This window comes from Oncorhynchus nerka, linkage group LG3 (assembly GCF_034236695.1).
Source record: "Oncorhynchus nerka isolate Pitt River linkage group LG3, Oner_Uvic_2.0, whole genome shotgun sequence".
In the NCBI taxonomy this organism is placed as follows: domain Eukaryota; kingdom Metazoa; phylum Chordata; class Actinopteri; order Salmoniformes; family Salmonidae; genus Oncorhynchus; species Oncorhynchus nerka.
In genome coordinates, this window is record NC_088398.1 from 61,863,144 (window position 1) to 61,880,842 (window position 17,699).

General features: G+C 48.0%; 1 protein-coding gene across 1 annotated transcript in view; it reads right to left on the reverse strand.

The window, feature by feature from the left end:
• The window catches only part of LOC115121626 (ephrin type-A receptor 3-like), a 150,469-nt gene that overhangs the window by 2,510 nt on the left and 130,260 nt on the right, over positions 1-17,699 (reverse strand). The gene's annotated exons all lie outside the window — the stretch shown is intronic.

Here is a 17,699-nt window from a genome sequence, read left to right on the forward strand (position 1 = left end):
TCTCTCTCTCTCCCTACCTCCTCTCCCTCTCTCTCTCTCTCTCTCTCTCCCTACCTCCTCTCCCTCTCTCTCTCTCTCTCTCTCTCTCTCTCTCTCTCTCTCTCTCCCTACCTCCTCTCTCTCTCTCTCTCTCTCTCTCTCTCTCTCCTCTCTCTCTCTCCCTCTCTCTCAGACCCATCCAAGACCAAGTATAAAATATGGAAATGCAGCTGTTAAAATGGAGGGAAGGCTGAGTAACTAGTGTTCATCATTCACTGCACACAAACAACTAACATCAACAACATGCATGATAGTCTTTCATGTTTTTTTAAAATGTTTTTTTCATGATATATACAGTGGGGCAACAAAGTATTTAGTCAGCCACCAATTGTGCAAGTTCTCCCACTTAAAAAGATGAGAGAGGCCTGTAATTTTCATCATAGGTACACTTCAACTATGACAGAAAAAAAATCCAGAAAATCACATTGTAGGATTTTTAATGAATTTATTTGCAAATTATGGTGGAAAATAAGTATTTAGTCACCTACAAACAAGCAGGATTTCTGGCTCTCACAGACCCGTAACTTCTTCTTTAAGAGGCTCCTCTGTCCTCCTCTCGTTACCTGTATTAATGGCACCTGTTTGAACTTGTTATCAGTATAAAAGACAACTGTCCACAACCTCAAACAGTCACACTCCAAACTCCACTATGGCCAAGACCAAAGAGCTGTCAAAGGACACCAGAAACAAAATTGTAGACCTGCACCAGGCTGGGAAGACTGAATCTGCAATAGGTAAGCAGCTTGGTTTGAAGAAATCAACTGTGGGAGCAATTATTAGGAAATGGAAGACATACACAAGACCACTGATAATCTCCCTCGATCTGGAGCTCCACACAAGATCTCACCCCGTGGGGTCAAAATGATCACAAGAACGGAGAGCAGAAATCCCAGAACCACACGGGGCGACCTAGTGAATGACCTGCAGAGAGCTGGGACCAAAGTAACAAAGCCTACCATCAGTAACACACTACGCCGCCAGGGACTCAAATCCTGCAGTGCCAGACGTGTCCCCCTGCTTAAGCCAGTACATGTCCAGGCCCGTCTGAAGTTTGCTAGAGAGCATTTGGATGATCCAGAAGAAGATTGGGAGAATATCACATGGTCAGATGAAACCAAAATATAACTTTTTGGTAAAAACTCAACTCGTCGTGTTTGGAGGACAAAGAATGCTGAGTTGCATCCAAATACCTACTGTGAAGCATGGGGGTGGAAACATCATGCTTTGGGGCTGTTTTTCTGCAAAGGGACCAGGACGACTGATCTGTGTAAAGGAAAGAATGAATGGGGCCATGTATCGTGAGATTTTGAGTGAAAACCTCCTTCCATCAGCAAGGGCATTGAAGATGAAACGTGACTGGGTCTTTCAGCATGACAATGATCCCGAACACACCGCCCGGGCAACGAAGGAGTGGCTTCGTAAGAAGCATTTCAAGGTCCTGGAGTGGCCTAGCCAGTCTCCAGATCTCAACCCCATAGAAAATCTTTGGAGGGAGTTGAAAGTCCGTGTTGCCCAGCAACAGCCCCAAAACATCACTGCTCTAGAGGAGATCTGCATGGAGGAATGGGCCAAAATACCAGTAACAGTGTGTGAAAACCTTGTGAAGACTTAAAGAAAACGTTTGACCTCTGTCATTGCCAACAAAGGGTATATAACAAAGTATTGTGAAAAACTTTTGTTATTGACCAAATACTTATTTCCACCATAATTTGCAAATAGATTTGTTTTCTGATTTTGTCTGTCATAGTTGAAGTGTACCTATGATGAAAATTACAGGCCTCTCTCATCTTTTTAAGTGGGAGAACTTGCACAATTGGTGGCTGACTAAATACTTTTTTGCCCCACTGTATATATATATATATTTCTATATATATATATTTCTATATATATATAGTACCAGTCAAGTCAGTACTCCTTCAAGACTGTTGGAAAAGCACTCCAGGTGAAGCTGGTTGAGAGAATGCCAAGAGTGTGCAAAGCTGTCATCAAGGCAAAGGGTGGCGGCTTTCAATAATCTCAAATATTAAACATTTTTTAATGTGTTTAACACTTTTTTGGTTGCTACATGATTCCATATGTGTTATTTCATAGTTTTGATGTCTTCACTATTATTCTACAATGTAGAAAATAGTAAAGAAGTCAGAAAAAATCTTGAATGAGTAGATGTGTCTCAACTTTTGACTGGTACTGTATATACACACAGTGTAAATATATATTTTGAATGTAATGTTTTTGTCTATAACTGTTCTGCACTTTGTCATGTATGTATATGTTTTGTGTGGACCGCAGGAAGAGTAGCTGCTGCATGTGAACTAGCTAATGGGGATCCTAATAAACTAAACTAAACCATTATCCTGTTCTACTCCAAATAAATGGGAGAATCACCAAATCACCAACATACTGTAGAGATGATTACAGGAGAATCACCAAAACACCAACATACTGTAGAGATGATTACAGGAGAATCACCAAATCACCAACATACTGTAGAGATGATTACAGGAGAATCACCAAATCACCAACATACTGTAGAGATGATTACAGGAGAATCACCAAATCACCAACATACTGTAGAGATGATTACAGGAGAATCACCAAATCACCAACATACTGTAGAGATGATTACAGGAGAATCACCAAATCACCAACATACTGTAGAGATGATTACAGGAGAATCACCAAATCACCAACATACTGTAGAGATGATTACAGGAGAATCACCAAATCACCAACATACTGTAGAGATGATTACAGGAGAATCACCAAATCACCAACATACTGTAGAGATGATTACAGGAGAATCACCAAATCACCAACATACTGTAGAGATGATTACAGGAGAATCACCAAATCACCAACATACCAAATGATTACAGGAGAATCACCAAAATCACCAACATACTGTAGAGATGATTACAGGAGAATCACCAAATCACCAACATACTGTAGAGATGATTACAGGAGAATCACCAAATCACCAACATACTGTAGAGATGATTACAGGAGAATCACCAAATCACCAACACATATCCCTGATGATTCAGGAGAATCACCAAATCCCCTCCATACCCTCCCTCCTCCTCCTCCCCCTCCACCCCCTCCACTCCTCCTCCCCTCCACTCCTCCTACTCCCCCTCCACTCCTCCTCCCTCCTCCCCCTCCACTCCTCCTCCCCCTCCACTCCTCCTCCTCCTCCCCCCTCCACTCCTCCCCCTCCCTCCTCCTCCTCCCCCTCCTCCTCCTCCCCCCTCCACTCCTCCTCCTCCTCCCCCTCCTCCTCCTCCTCCTCCCTCCTCCTCCCTCCTCCACCCTCCCCTCCTCCTCCCCCTCCACTCCTCCCCCTCCTCCCCCCCTCCACTCCTCCTCCTCCCCCCCACCCTCCTCCTCCTCCCCCTCCACTCCTCCTCCTCCCCCTCCACTCCTCCTCCTCCCCCTCCACTCCTCCTCCTCCCCTCCACCCTCCTCCTCCCCCTCCTCCTCCTCCTCCCCCTCCCTCCTCCTCCTCCCCCTCCCTCCTCCTCCTCCTCCCCCTGTACTCCTCCTCCTCCTCCCTTCTCTTATTTCAGGTCTAATAAGTGTCATCTGATCCATGCTGAGAAGCAAAGCTTTTAAGTCAGCAAGGAGATTCTCTCAGAGCCGTTTAACTCCACTTTATAGCCCAGACTCTGTACGGGTTTGGTGTGTGTGTGTGTGTGTGTGTGTGTGTGTGTGTGTGTGTGTGTGTGTGTGTGTGTGTGTGTGTGTGTGTGTGTGTGTGCTACACTGCTGTAATTATATTATTTGAGAAAGTCAGCAGGCAGGCAGCACTCAGTTCAGTTCTAGCTGCTTCTGGACATAACAGTAACACATACAGAGGTAGACAACTCCATAGTCAGCAGTATAAAGGTCTGACTGATACTACTGGTGGACAACATCACCAGAACACACAACCTGCAGCTACATTTATCACTTACCGTACAGCTCCTCAAGGTTTACTCATGACAGAGTCCAATTAACTACTGTCTGCTCTGAATGGCCCCCACTGTCAGAGGTGTGTGTGTGTGTGTGTGTGTGTGTGTGTGTGTGTGTGTGTGTGTGTGTGTGTGTGTGTGTGTGTGTGTGTGTGTGTGTGTGTGTGTGTGTGTGTGTGTGTGTGTGCGCGAGTGTCTGAGTGATGTGGTTTAGATTATTGTGAGGTCCCTGGGGGCCCCTGCAGTGACAGCCAGAAACAGCCTGACTAATATTGACTGCTCTGATTGGTGGATGTTGCAGGAAATCAAAGTCGACACTGAGTTTCCTCGGCCAAACAGCTGACATTGTTCCCAAATGGGATAACCTCTCAGTCAGCACAGTCTGCATATACACACAAACACCATATACTGTAGTATTGACTGTTAAATGTATTTACAGGTAAATATTACCTTTAAGGTATTTTAATGTCTGTAATGTCTACTGTAATGCGAGCAAACTGTAACTTGTTGCGAGCAAATAAAACCAAAACATTTCTTTTAAATGTATTTTATAGGATAAATGTTCAAAACGCTATCTATTGGTTCATTTTTTTTGTTAAATTAATGTATTTTTACTGTGTGTGTATAACTCTAATTGGACCCCAGAAAGGCTAACTGTCGTCATGGCATCAGCTAATGGGGATCCAGATCAAATCAAATCAAAACACCACAACAAAGAATGAACCCCTAAATGACATCTACAAAATCTGCTAAAATCACTCCATTTTGCTTTTGTTTGTCAGACTGAGAATTCAGCAGGCCTCAGTCCAATCCTGTCAAGATCTCTGTAAAGTGTTGCCAAAACGAAGTATTACAGACAGTGTAGTCAGATCTTCAGATTATGATGAGAATATCAGATCTCTGATCCGGGAGAGAGAGACAGAGAGCGAGAGAGAGAGAGGGAGGCAGTGTGAGGGTGTGTGCCTGCATTCAAGTGTGTGTGTTCATCTCTTCTTGATGTCAAAGCTGCAGTGTATTGTTGTGTGTGTGTTGTGTGTGTGTGTGTTGTTTGTGTGTGATATGTGTGTGTGTGTGTGTGTTTAGGCTGATCAGGCCCTACACCCAAACAAGGGCATCGATGATTCCCAGGCCTCCCACCAAAACCTCTTCACCTCAGACACGTGAGACACTTGTCTCATATCCACTCTGAGACCCTTTAACTGCACTTTTATCCATGTGAAGGAGAGGAAAGTTCCACTAGTGTGTGTGTTAGCTGTATAGAGGCAGTGGGAGAAAGGAGAGGAAATGTATGGAAAGTGTGAAGTATTTTTGTTAACTGTATTTTAGAGGCAGTGGGAGAAAGGAGAGGAAAGTAGTGTGTGTGTCAAAAGCTGTATAGAGGCAGCTTTTGTTTGGGAGAAAGGAGGGTGTGTGCCTGCATTCAAGTGTGTGTGTTCATCTGTGTGTGTGTGTGTGTGTGTGTGTGTGTGTGTGTGTGTGTGTGTGTGTGTGTGTGTGTGTGTGTGTGTGTGTGTGTGTGTGTTTAGGCTATGTACGTATCGATGATTCCCAGGCCTCCCACCAAAAACCTCTTCACCTCAGACACGTGAGACACTTGTCTCATATCCACTCTGCCCCTTTAACTGCACTTTTATCCATGTGAAGGAGAGGAAAGTAGTGTGTGTGTTAGCTGTATAGAGGCAGTGGGAGAAAGGAGAGGAAAGTAGTGTGTGTGTTAACTGTATAGAGGCAGTGGGAGAAAGGAGAGGAAAGTAGTGTGTGTGTTAGCTGTATAGAGGCAGTGGGAGAAAGGAGAGGAAAGTAGTGTGTGTGTTAACTATACAGAGGCAGTGGGAGAAAGGAGAGGAAAGTAGTGTTAACTGTACAGAGTGTTGGGAGAAAGGAGAGGAAAGTAGTGTGTGTGTTAACTGTACAGAGGCAGTGGGAGAAAGGAGAGGAAAGTAGTGTGTGTGTTAACTGTATAGAGGCAGTGGGAGAAAGGAGAGGAAAGTAGTGTGTGTGTTAACTGTATAGAGGCAGTGGGAGAAAGGAGAGGAAAGTAGTGTGTGTGTTAACTGTATAGAGGCAGTGGGAGAAAGGAGAGGAAAGTAGTGTGTGTGTTAACTGTATAGAGGCAGTGGGAGAAAGGAGAGGAAAGTAGTGTGTGTGTTAACTGTATAGAGGCAGTGGGAGAAAGGAGAGGAAAGTAGTGTGTGTGTTAACTGTATAGAGGCAGTGGGAGAAAGGAGAGGAAAGTAGTGTGTGTGTTAACTGTATAGAGGCAGTGGGAGAAAGGAGAGGAAAGTAGTGTGTGTGTTAACTGTATAGAGGCAGTGGGAGAAAGGAGAGGAAAGTAGTGTGTGTGTTAACTGTATAGAGGCAGTGGGAGAAAGGAGAGGAAAGTAGTGTGTGTGTTAACTATACAGAGGCAGTGGGAGAAAGGAGAGGAAAGTAGTGTGTGTGTTAACTGTATAGAGGCAGTGGGAGAAAGGAGAGGAAAGTAGTGTGTGTGTTAACTGTATAGAGGCAGTGGGAGAAAGGAGAGTGGGAGAAAGTAGTGTGTGTGTTAACTGTATAGAGGCAGTGGGAGAAAGGAGAGGAAAGTAGTGTGTGTGTTAGCTGTATAGAGGTAGTGGGAGAAAGGAGAGGAAAGTAGTGTGTGTGTTAACTATACAGAGGCAGTGGGAGAAAGGAGAGGAAAGTAGTGTGTGTGTTAACTGTATAGAGGCAGTGGGAGAAAGGAGAGGAAAGTAGTGTGTGTGTTAGCTGTATAGAGGCAGTGGGAGAAAGGAGAGGAAAGTAGTGTGTGTGTTAGCTGTATAGAGGTAGTGGGAGAAAGGAGAGGAAAGTAGTGTGTGTGTTAACTATACAGAGGCAGTGGGAGAAAGGAGAGGAAAGTAGTGTGTGTGTTAACTGTATAGAGGCAGTGGGAGAAAGGAGAGGAAAGTAGTGTGTGTGTTAACTATACAGAGGCAGTGGGAGAAAGGAGAGGAAAGTAGTGTGTGTGTTAACTGTATAGAGGCAGTGGGAGAAAGGAGAGGAAAGTAGTGTGTGTGTTAACTATACAGAGGCAGTGGGAGAAAGGAGAGGAAAGTAGTGTGTGTGTTAACTGTATAGAGGCAGTGGGAGAAAGGAGAGGAAAGTAGTGTGTGTGTTAGCTGTATAGAGGTAGTGGGAGAAAGGAGAGGAAAGTAGTGTGTGTGTTAACTATACAGAGGCAGTGGGAGAAAGGAGAGGAAAGTAGTGTGTGTGTTAACTGTATAGAGGCAGTGGGAGAAAGGAGAGGAAAGTAGTGTGTGTGTTAACTATACAGAGGCAGTGGGAGAAAGGAGAGGAAAGTAGTGTGTGTGTTAACTGTACAGAGGCAGTGGGAGAAAGGAGAGGAAAGTAGAGAGAGAGGGGGAAGGACAGAAGAGAGAGTGGAGGAGGAGAGAGAGGGGGAAGGACAGTAGAGAGAGTGGAGGAGGAGAGAGAGGGGGAAGGACAGTAGAGAGAGTGGAGGAGGAGAGAGGGGGAAGGACAGTAGAGAGAGATGAGGAGGAGAGAGGGGGAAGGACAGAAGAGAGAGTGGAGGAGGAGAGAGAGGGGGAAGGACAGTAGAGAGAGTGGAGGAGGAGAGAGAGGGGGAAGGACAGTAGAGAGAGTGGAGGAGGAGAGAGAGGGGGAAGGACAGTAGAGAGAGTGGAGGAGGAGAGAGAGGGGGAAGGACAGTAGAGAGAGTGGAGGAGGGAGAGAGGGGGAAGGACAGTAGAGAGAGTGGAGGAGGAGAGAGAGGGGGAAGGACAGTAGAGAGAGTGGAGGAGGAGAGAGAGGGGGAAGGACAGTAGAGAGAGTGGAGGAGGAGAGAGAGGGGGAAGGACAGAAGAGAGAGTGGAGGAGGAGAGAGACACACATCCAGACAGTAGAGAGAGTGGAGGAGGAGAGAGAGGGGGAAGGACAGTAGAGAGAGTGGAGGAGGAGAGAGAGGGGGAAGGACAGTAGAGAGAGTGGAGGAGGAGAGAGACACACATCCAGACAGTAGAGAGAGTGGAGGAGGAGAGAGAGGGGGAAGGACAGTAGAGAGAGTGGAGGAGGAGAGAGACACACATCCAGACAGTAGAGAGAGTGGAGGAGGAGAGAGAGGGGGAAGGACAGAAGAGAGAGTGGAGGAGGAGAGAGAGGGGGAAGGACAGTAGAGAGAGTGGAGGAGGAGAGAGAGGGGGAAGGACAGTAGAGAGAGTGGAGGAGGAGAGAGGGGGAAGGACAGTAGAGAGAGTGGAGGAGGAGAGAGAGGGGGAAGGACAGTAGAGAGAGTGGAGGAGGAGAGAGAGGGGGAAGGACAGTAGAGAGAGTGGAGGAGGAGAGAGACACACATCCAGACAGTAGAGAGAGTGGAGGAGGAGAGAGAGGGGGAAGGACAGTAGAGAGAGTGGAGGAGGAGAGAGACACACATCCAGACAGTAGAGAGAGTGGAGGAGGAGAGAGAGGGGAAGGACATTAGAGAGAGTGGAGGAGGAGAGAGAGGGGGAAGGACAGTAGAGAGAGTGGAGGAGGAGAGAGACACACATCCAGACAGTAGAGAGAGTGGAGGAGGAGAGAGAGGGGGAAGGACAGTAGAGAGAGTGGAGGAGGAGAGAGACACACATCCAGACAGAGCTGTCAGTGACTGAGGGGTTATTGTGGACAGGCGCATCCGTTCAGCAGGCCTGTTAGAACTAATTACCTCTGTAACAATATCTCTGTCTTCTGCTCTCAGGACCTGATAGAATATCTAGTCCCCTGAGGCAGGCTAGACACAGACACACACACCCGTGTCTACACTCTCATCCCTGTGTGCCTGTGTCAGCCATATGATATGACAGGTGATGTGTAAAGCTGCATTGTCCATCTGTATAGAAGACTGTACAGAGAACCAGTGACATATTGGGACAGTAATCGATAGAGGCCCAGGCCACACAATACCTATTATTAAGTATAGTCCGCTGATAGTCTCCTTTCGTCTGGGGTACCGGTACACACGCGCTTTTAGTAAACTCTTAACTACACTGTTGGTTAAGGGCTTGTAAGTAAGCATTTCACGGTAAAGTCTACACATGTTATATTCGGCGCATGTGAATAAAGTTTGATTTGATTTAAACAGAGCACCAACAGAGTGTGGACTAAACAAATCATTTCCTACTTCAGAGACCTACTCCCTCCTAGTCTACAAGGTCACAGCAACTTTTACTTCCTTCCCTCCTCCTCTCACTCCCTCCTTTCTCCCTCCCTACCTCGCTCCCACGCCTCAGTAGAGACAGATTGGATCAGTGTTCCTGGGGGAGGGTCACTGATCAGAGTTAGAGATGGCAGGAGCCCCTGAAGGAGAAAGAGATAGAGAGGCAGGGGATGCCAAAGCCCCCACCCCCTCCCTCAGCTAGGATCCCTGTTGTGTGTCAGCTATATTAGCATGGTAATGTGTACTGAACACTGGGGACTGTTTACTCTACCAAACATGTGTTTCCTGCCTGCTACAATGCTGCTACTGTAGACCCAAACCCTCTTCCTCTCTTCCTCTCCTCCTCTCATCCCCCTCCCTCATCAGGGTCTTTTGTTATTCAAATCAGCTCTGGATCAGATCACTTAATTAGGCTGTGGAGTGCCAGGGTTACACACACACACACACACACACACACACACACACACACACACACACACACACACACACACACACACTCACCAACTGTGCTGCGGTGCATCTGAAGAGGCTCTTAGAAAGCGGTAAGGGATGAATCGAGCTGGATTGAGGGCCTCTCCAGTGCCATTACCCTGCAGTTAACAACACAAACACCAATCTGCCCCAACACAGCTCACACACTACAGCTAACACACTGCCTCTGTACATCTCACACACACTGCCTCTGTCCAGCTAACACACTGCCTCTGTCCAGCTCACACACTGCCTCTGTACATCTCACACACACTTCCTCTGTCCAGCTAACACACTGCCTCTGTCCAGCTCACACACTACAGCTAACACACTGCCTCTGTCCAGCTCACACACTACAGCTAACACACTGCCTCTGTACAGCTCACACACACTGCCTCTGTACATCTCACACACTGCCTCTGTCCAGCTAACACACTGCCTCTGTCCAGCTCACACACTACAGCTAACACACTGCCTCTGTACAGCTCACACACACTGCCTCTGTACATCTCACACACACTGCCTCTGTCCAGCTAACACACTGCCTCTGTCCAGCTCACACACTACAGCTAACACACTGCCTCTGTACAGCTCACACACACTGCCTCTGTCCAGCTCACACACACTGCCTCTGTCCAGCTAACACACACGGCCTCTGTACAGCTAACACACACTGACTCTGTACAGCTAACACACACTGACTCTGTACAGCTCACACACACTGCCTCTGTACAGCTAACACACACTGACTCTGTATAGCTCACACACACTGCCTCTGTACAGCTAAAACACACACTGCCTCTGTCCAGCTAACACACACTGACTCTGTACAGCTAACACACACTGACTCTGTACAGCTCACACACACTGCCTCTGTACAGCTAACACACACTGACTCTGTACAGCTCACACACACTGCCTCTGTACAGCTAACACACACTGACTCTGTATAGCTCACACACACTGCCTCTGTACAGCTAAAACACACACTGCCTCTGTCCAGCTAACACACACTGACTCTGTACAGCTCACACACACTGCCTCTGTACAGCTCACACACACTGCCTCTGTCCAGCTAACACACACTGCCTCTGTACAGCTAACACACTGCCTCTGTCCAGCTCACACACACTGCCTCTGTCCAGCTCACACACACTGCCTCTGTCCAGCTCACACACACTGCCTCTGTCCAGCTAACACACTGCCTCTGTCCAGCTCACACACACTGCCTCTGTACAGCTCACACACACTGCCTCTGTCCAGCTAACACACTGCCTCTGTACAGCTAACACACACTGACTCTGTACAGCTAACACACTGCCTCTGTACAGCTAACACACACTGCCTCTGTACAGCTAACACACTGCCTCTGTACAGCTAACACACACTGCCTCTGTACAGCTAACACACACTGCCTCTGTCCAGCTAACACACACTGACTCTGTCCAGCTAACACACACTGCCTCTGTACAGCTAAAACACATTGCCTCTGTACAGCTAACACACACTGTCTCTGTACAGCTAATACACACTGCCTCTGTACAGCTAAAACACACTGACTCTGTACAGCTAAAACACACTGCCTCTGTACAGCTAAAACACACTGACTCTGTACAGCTAACACACACTGCCTCTGTACAGCTAACACACACTGCCTCTGTACAGCTAACACACACTGCCTCTGTCCAGCTCACACACACTGCCTCTGTCCAGCTAACACACTGCCTCTGTCCAGCTAACACACACTGACTCTGTCCAGCTAACACACACTGCCTCTGTCCAGCTAACACACACTGCCTCTGTCCAGCTCACACACACTGCCTCTGTACAGCTAACACACACTGCCTCTGTACAGCTAACACACACTGCCTCTGTACAGCTAACACACTGCCTCTGTACAGCTAGAACACACTGTCTCTGTACAGCTAACACACACTGACTCTGTCCAGCTAACACACACTGCCTCTGTACAGCTAGAACACACTGTCTCTGTCCAGCTAACACACACTGCCTCTGTCCAGCTAACACACACTGACTCTGTCCAGCTAACACACACTGCCTCTGTACAGCTAAAACACATTGCCTCTGTACAGCTAACACACACTGTCTCTGTACAGCTAAAACACACTGTCTCTGTCCAGCTAAAACACACTGCCTCTGTACAGCTAAAACACACTGACTCTGTACAGCTAAAACACACTGCATCTGTACAGCTAAAACACACTGACTCTGTACAGCTAAAACACACTGACTCTGTACAGCTAACACACTGTCTCTGTCCAGCTAAAACACACTGCCTCTGTACAGCTAAAACACACTGCCTCTGTACAGCTAAAACACACTGCTTCTGTACAGCTAAAACACACTGACTCTGTACAGCTAACACACTGTCTCTGTCCAGCTAACACACACTGCCTCTGGCCAGCTCACACATACTGCCTCTGTCCATCTCACACACACTGCCTCTGTCCAGCTAACACACTGTCTCTGTCCAGCTAACACACACTGTCTCTGTCCAGCTAACACACACTGCCTCTGTCCAGCTAACACACACTGCCTCTGTACAGCTAACACACACTGCCTCTGTCCAGCTCACACACACTGCCTCTGTCCAGCTAACACACTGCCTCTGTCCAGCTCACACACACTGTCCAGCTCTGTCCAGCTCACACACACTGCCTCTGTACAGCTAACACACACTGCCTCTGTACAGCTAAAACACACTGTCTCTGTACAGCTAACACACACTGCCTCTGTACAGCTAAAACACACTGTCTCTGTACAGCTAACACACACTGCCTCTGTCCAGCTAACACACACTGCCTCTGTCCAGCTCACACACACTGCCTCTGTACAGCTAACACACACTGCCTCTGTACAGCTAGAACACACTGTCTCTGTACAGCTAACATACACTGACTCTGTCCAGCTAACACACACTGCCTCTGTACAGCTAGAACACACTGTCTCTGTCCAGCTAACACACACTGCCTCTGTCCAGCTAACACACACTGACTCTGTCCAGCTAACACACACTGCCTCTGTACAGCTAAAACACATTGCCTCTGTACAGCTAACACACACTGCCTCTGTACAGCTAGAACACACTGTCTCTGTCCAGCTAACACACACTGCCTCTGTCCAGCTAACACACACTGACTCTGTCCAGCTAACACACACTGCCTCTGTACAGCTAAAACACATTGCCTCTGTACAGCTAACACACACTGTCTCTGTACAGCTAAAACACACTGTCTCTGTCCAGCTAAAACACACTGCCTCTGTACAGCTAAAACACACTGACTCTGTACAGCTAAAACACACTGCCTCTGTACAGCTAAAACACACTGACTCTGTACAGCTAAAACACACTGACTCTGTACAGCTAACACACTGTCTCTGTCCAGCTAAAACACACTGCCTCTGTACAGCTAAAACACACTGCCTCTGTACAGCTAAAACACACTGCTTCTGTACAGCTAAAACACACTGACTCTGTACAGCTAACACACTGTCTCTGTCCAGCTAAAACACACTGCCTCTGTACAGCTAAAACACACTGCCTCTGTACAGCTAAAACACACTGCTTCTGTACAGCTAAAACACACTGACTCTGTACAGCTAACACACTGTCTCTGTCCAGCTAACACACACTGCCTCTGTCCAGCTAACACACTGTCTCTGTCCAGCTAACACACACTGTCTCTGTCCAGCTAACACACACTGCCTCTGTCCAGCTAACACACACTGCCTCTGTACAGCTAACACACACTGCCTCTGTACAGCTAAAACACACTGTCTCTGTACAGCTAACACACACTGCCTCTGTACAGCTAAAACACACTGCCTCTGTCCAGCTAACACACACTGCCTCTGTCCAGCTAACACACACTGCCTCTGTCCAGCTCACACACACTGCCTCTGTACAGCTAACACACACTGCCTCTGTACAGCTAACACACACTGCCTCTGTACAGCTAACACACACTGCCTCTGTACAGCTAAAACACACTGTCTCTGTACAGCTAACACACACTGCCTCTGTCCAGCTAACACACACTGCCTCTGTACAGCTGAACACACTGTCTCTGTCCAGCTAACACACACTGCCTCTGTCCAGCTAACACACACTGCTCTGTCCAGCTAACACACACTGCCTCTGTACAGCTAAAACACACTGCCTCTGTACAGCTAACACACACTGCCTCTGTACAGCTAAAACACACTGTCTCTGTCCAGCTAAAACACACTGCCTCTGTACAGCTAAAACACACTGCCTCTGTACAGCTAAAACACACTGACTCTACAGCTAAAACACACTGACTCTGTACAGCTAACACACACTGCCTCTGTACAGCTAAAACACACTGCCTCTGTACAGCTAAAACACACTGCCTTCTGTACAGCTAAAACACACTGACTCTGTACAGCTAACACACTGTCTCTGTCCAGCTAACACACACTGCCTCTGGCCAGCTCACACATACTGCCTCTGTCCATCTCACACACACTGCCTCTGTCCAGCTAACACACTGTCTCTGTCCAGCTAACACACACTGTCTCTGTCCAGCTAACACACACTGCCTCTGTCCAGCTAACACACACTGCCTCTGTCCAGCTAACACACACTGCCTCTGTCCAGCTAACACACACTGCCTCTGTCCAGCTAAAACACACTGCCTCTGTCCAGCTAAAACACACTGTCTCTGTCCAGCTAACACACACTGCCTCTGTCCAGCTAAAACACACTGTCTCTGTCCAGCTAAACACACTGCCTCTGTCCAGCTAAACACACTGCCTCTGTCCAGCTAACACACACTGCCTCTGTCCAGCTAAAACACACTGCCTCTGTCCAGCTAAAACACACTGCATCTGTCCAGCTAAAACACTCTGTCCAGCTCTGTACAGCTAAAACACACTGCCTCTGTACAGCTAAACACACTGTCTCTGTACAGCTAAAACACTGCCTCTGTACAGCTAACACACACTGCCTCTGTACAGCTAAAACACACTGCCTCTGTACAGCTAAAACACACTGACTCTGTCCAGCTAACACACACTGCCTCTGTACAGCTAGAACACACTGTCTCTGTCCAGCTAACACACACTGCCTCTGTCCAGCTAACACACACTGCCTCTGTCCAGCTCACACACTGCCTCTGTCCAGCTAAAACACACTGCCTCTGTCCAGCTAACACACACTGTCTCTGTACAGCTAAACACACTGTCTCTGTCCAGCTAAACACACTGCCTCTGTACAGCTAAAACACACTGCCTCTGTACAGCTAAAACACACTGCCTCTGTACAGCTAAAACACACTGCCTCTGTACAGCTAACACACACTGCCTCTGTACAGCTAAACACACTGCCTCTGTACAGCTAAAACACACTGCCTCTGTACAGCTAAAACACACTGCTAAAACACACTGTCTCTGTCCAGCTAACACACACTGCCTCTGTCCAGCTCACACATACTGCCTCTGTCCAGCTCACACACACTGCCTCTGTCCAGCTAACACACTGTCTCTGTCCAGCTAACACACACTGTCTCTGTCCAGCTAACACACACTGCCTCTGTCCAGCTAAACACACAGTCTCTGTCCAGCTAAAACACACTGCCTCTGTCCAGCTAACACACACTGCCTCTGTCCAGCTAAAACACACTGTCTCTGTCCAGCTAACACACACTGCCTCTGTCCAGCTAACACACACTGCCTCTGTCCAGCTAAAACACACTGCCTCTGTCCAGCTAAAACACACTGTCTCTGTCCAGCTAAACACACTGCCTCTGTCCAGCTAGAACACACTGCCTCTGTCCAGCTAACACACACTGCCTCTGTCCAGCTAACACACACTGCCTCTGTCCAGCTAACACACACTGCCTCTGTACAGCTAAAACACACTGCCTCTGTCCAGCTAACACACACTGCCTCTGTCCAGCTAACACACTGCCTCTGTCCAGCTAAAACACACTGCCTCTGTCCAGCTAACACACTGCCTCTGTACAGCTAACACACTGCCTCTGTACAGCTAACACACTCTGTCCAACACACTGACTCTGTCCAGCTAACACACACTGCCTCTGTACAGCTAAAAACACACTGTCTCTGTCCAGCTAAAACACACTGCCTCTGTACAGCTAAAACACACTGCCTCTGTACAGCTAAAACACACTGCCTCTGTACAGCTAAAACACACTGACTCTGTCCAGCTAAACACACTGTCTCTGTCCAGCTAAAACACACTGCCTCTGTACAGCTAAAACACACTGCCTCTGTACAGCTAAATACACTGTCTCTGTCCAGCTAACACACACTGCCTCTGTACAGCTAAACACACTGACTCTGTACAGCTAAACACACTGACTCTGTCCAGCTAACACACACTGCCTCTGTCCAGCTAGAACACACTGTCTCTGTCCAGCTAACACACACTGACTCTGTCCAGCTAACACACACTGCCTCTGTACAGCTAAAACACACTGCCTCTGTACAGCTAACACACACTGCCTCTGTCCAGCTAAAACACACTGCCTCTGTCCAGCTAAAACACACTGCCTCTGTCCAGCTAACACACACTGCCTCTGTCCAGCTAAAACACACTGCCTCTGTAAAACACAGCTCTGTACAGCTAAACACACTGCCTCTGTACAGCTAACACACACTGCCTCTGTACAGCTAAAACACACTGCCTCTGTACAGCTAAAACACACTGACTCTGTACAGCTAACACACTGTCTCTGTCCAGCTAAAACACACTGCCTCTGGCCAGCTAACACACACTGCCTCTGTCCAGCTAACACACACTGCCTCTGTCCAGCTCAACACACTGCCTCTGTCCAGCTAACACACACTGCCTCTGTCCAGCTAACACACACTGCCTCTGTCCAGCTAACACACACTGTCTCTGTCCAGCTAACACACACTGCCTCTGTCCAGCTAACACACACTGTCCAGCTAAAACACACTGTCTCTGTCCAGCTAACACACACTGACTCTGTCCAGCTAACACACACTGCCTCTGTCCAGCTAAAACACACTGTTCTGTCCAGCTAAAACACACTGACTCTGTCCAGCTAAAACACTGCCTCTGTCCAGCTAACACACACTGCCTCTGTCCAGCTAACACACACTGCCTCTGTCCAGCTAACACACACTGCCTCTGTCCAGCTAACACACACTGCCTCTGTCCAGCTAACACACTGCCTCTGTCCAGCTAACACACACTGCCTCTGTCCAGCTAACACACTGCCTCTGTCCAGCTAACACACTGCCTCTGTACAGCTAACACACACTGCCTCTGTCCAGCTAACACACACTGCCTCTGTCCAGCTAACACACACTGCCTCTGTACAGCTAAAACACACTGTCTCTGTACAGCTAACACACACTGCCTCTGTACAGCTAAAACACACTGTCTCTGTACAGCTAACACACACTGCCTCTGTCCAGCTAACACACACTGCCTCTGTCCAGCTCACACACACTGCCTCTGTACAGCTAACACACACTGCCTCTGTACAGCTAACACACACTGCCTCTGTACAGCTAAACACACTGCCTCTGTACAGCTAACACACACTGCCTCTGTACAGCTGAACACACTGTCTCTGTCCAGCTAACACACACTGCCTCTGTCCAGCTAACACACACTGCCTCTGTACAGCTAGAACACACTGTCTCTGTCCAGCTAAAACACACTGCCTCTGTCCAGCTAACACACACTGTCCAGCTAACACACACTGCCTCTGTCCAGCTAACACACACTGCCTCTGTACAGCTAACACACACTGCCTCTGTACAGCTAAACACACTGCCTCTGTACAGCTAACAACACTGACTCTGTCCAGCTAACACACACTGCCTCTGTACAGCTAGAACACACTGTCTCTGTCCAGCTAACACACACTGCCTCTGTCCAGCTAACACACACTGACTCTGTCCAGCTAACACACACTGCCTCTGTACAGCTAAAACACATTGCCTCTGTACAGCTAAACACACTGCCTCTGTACAGCTAAAACACACTGTCTCTGTCCAGCTAAAAACACACTGCCTCTGTCCAG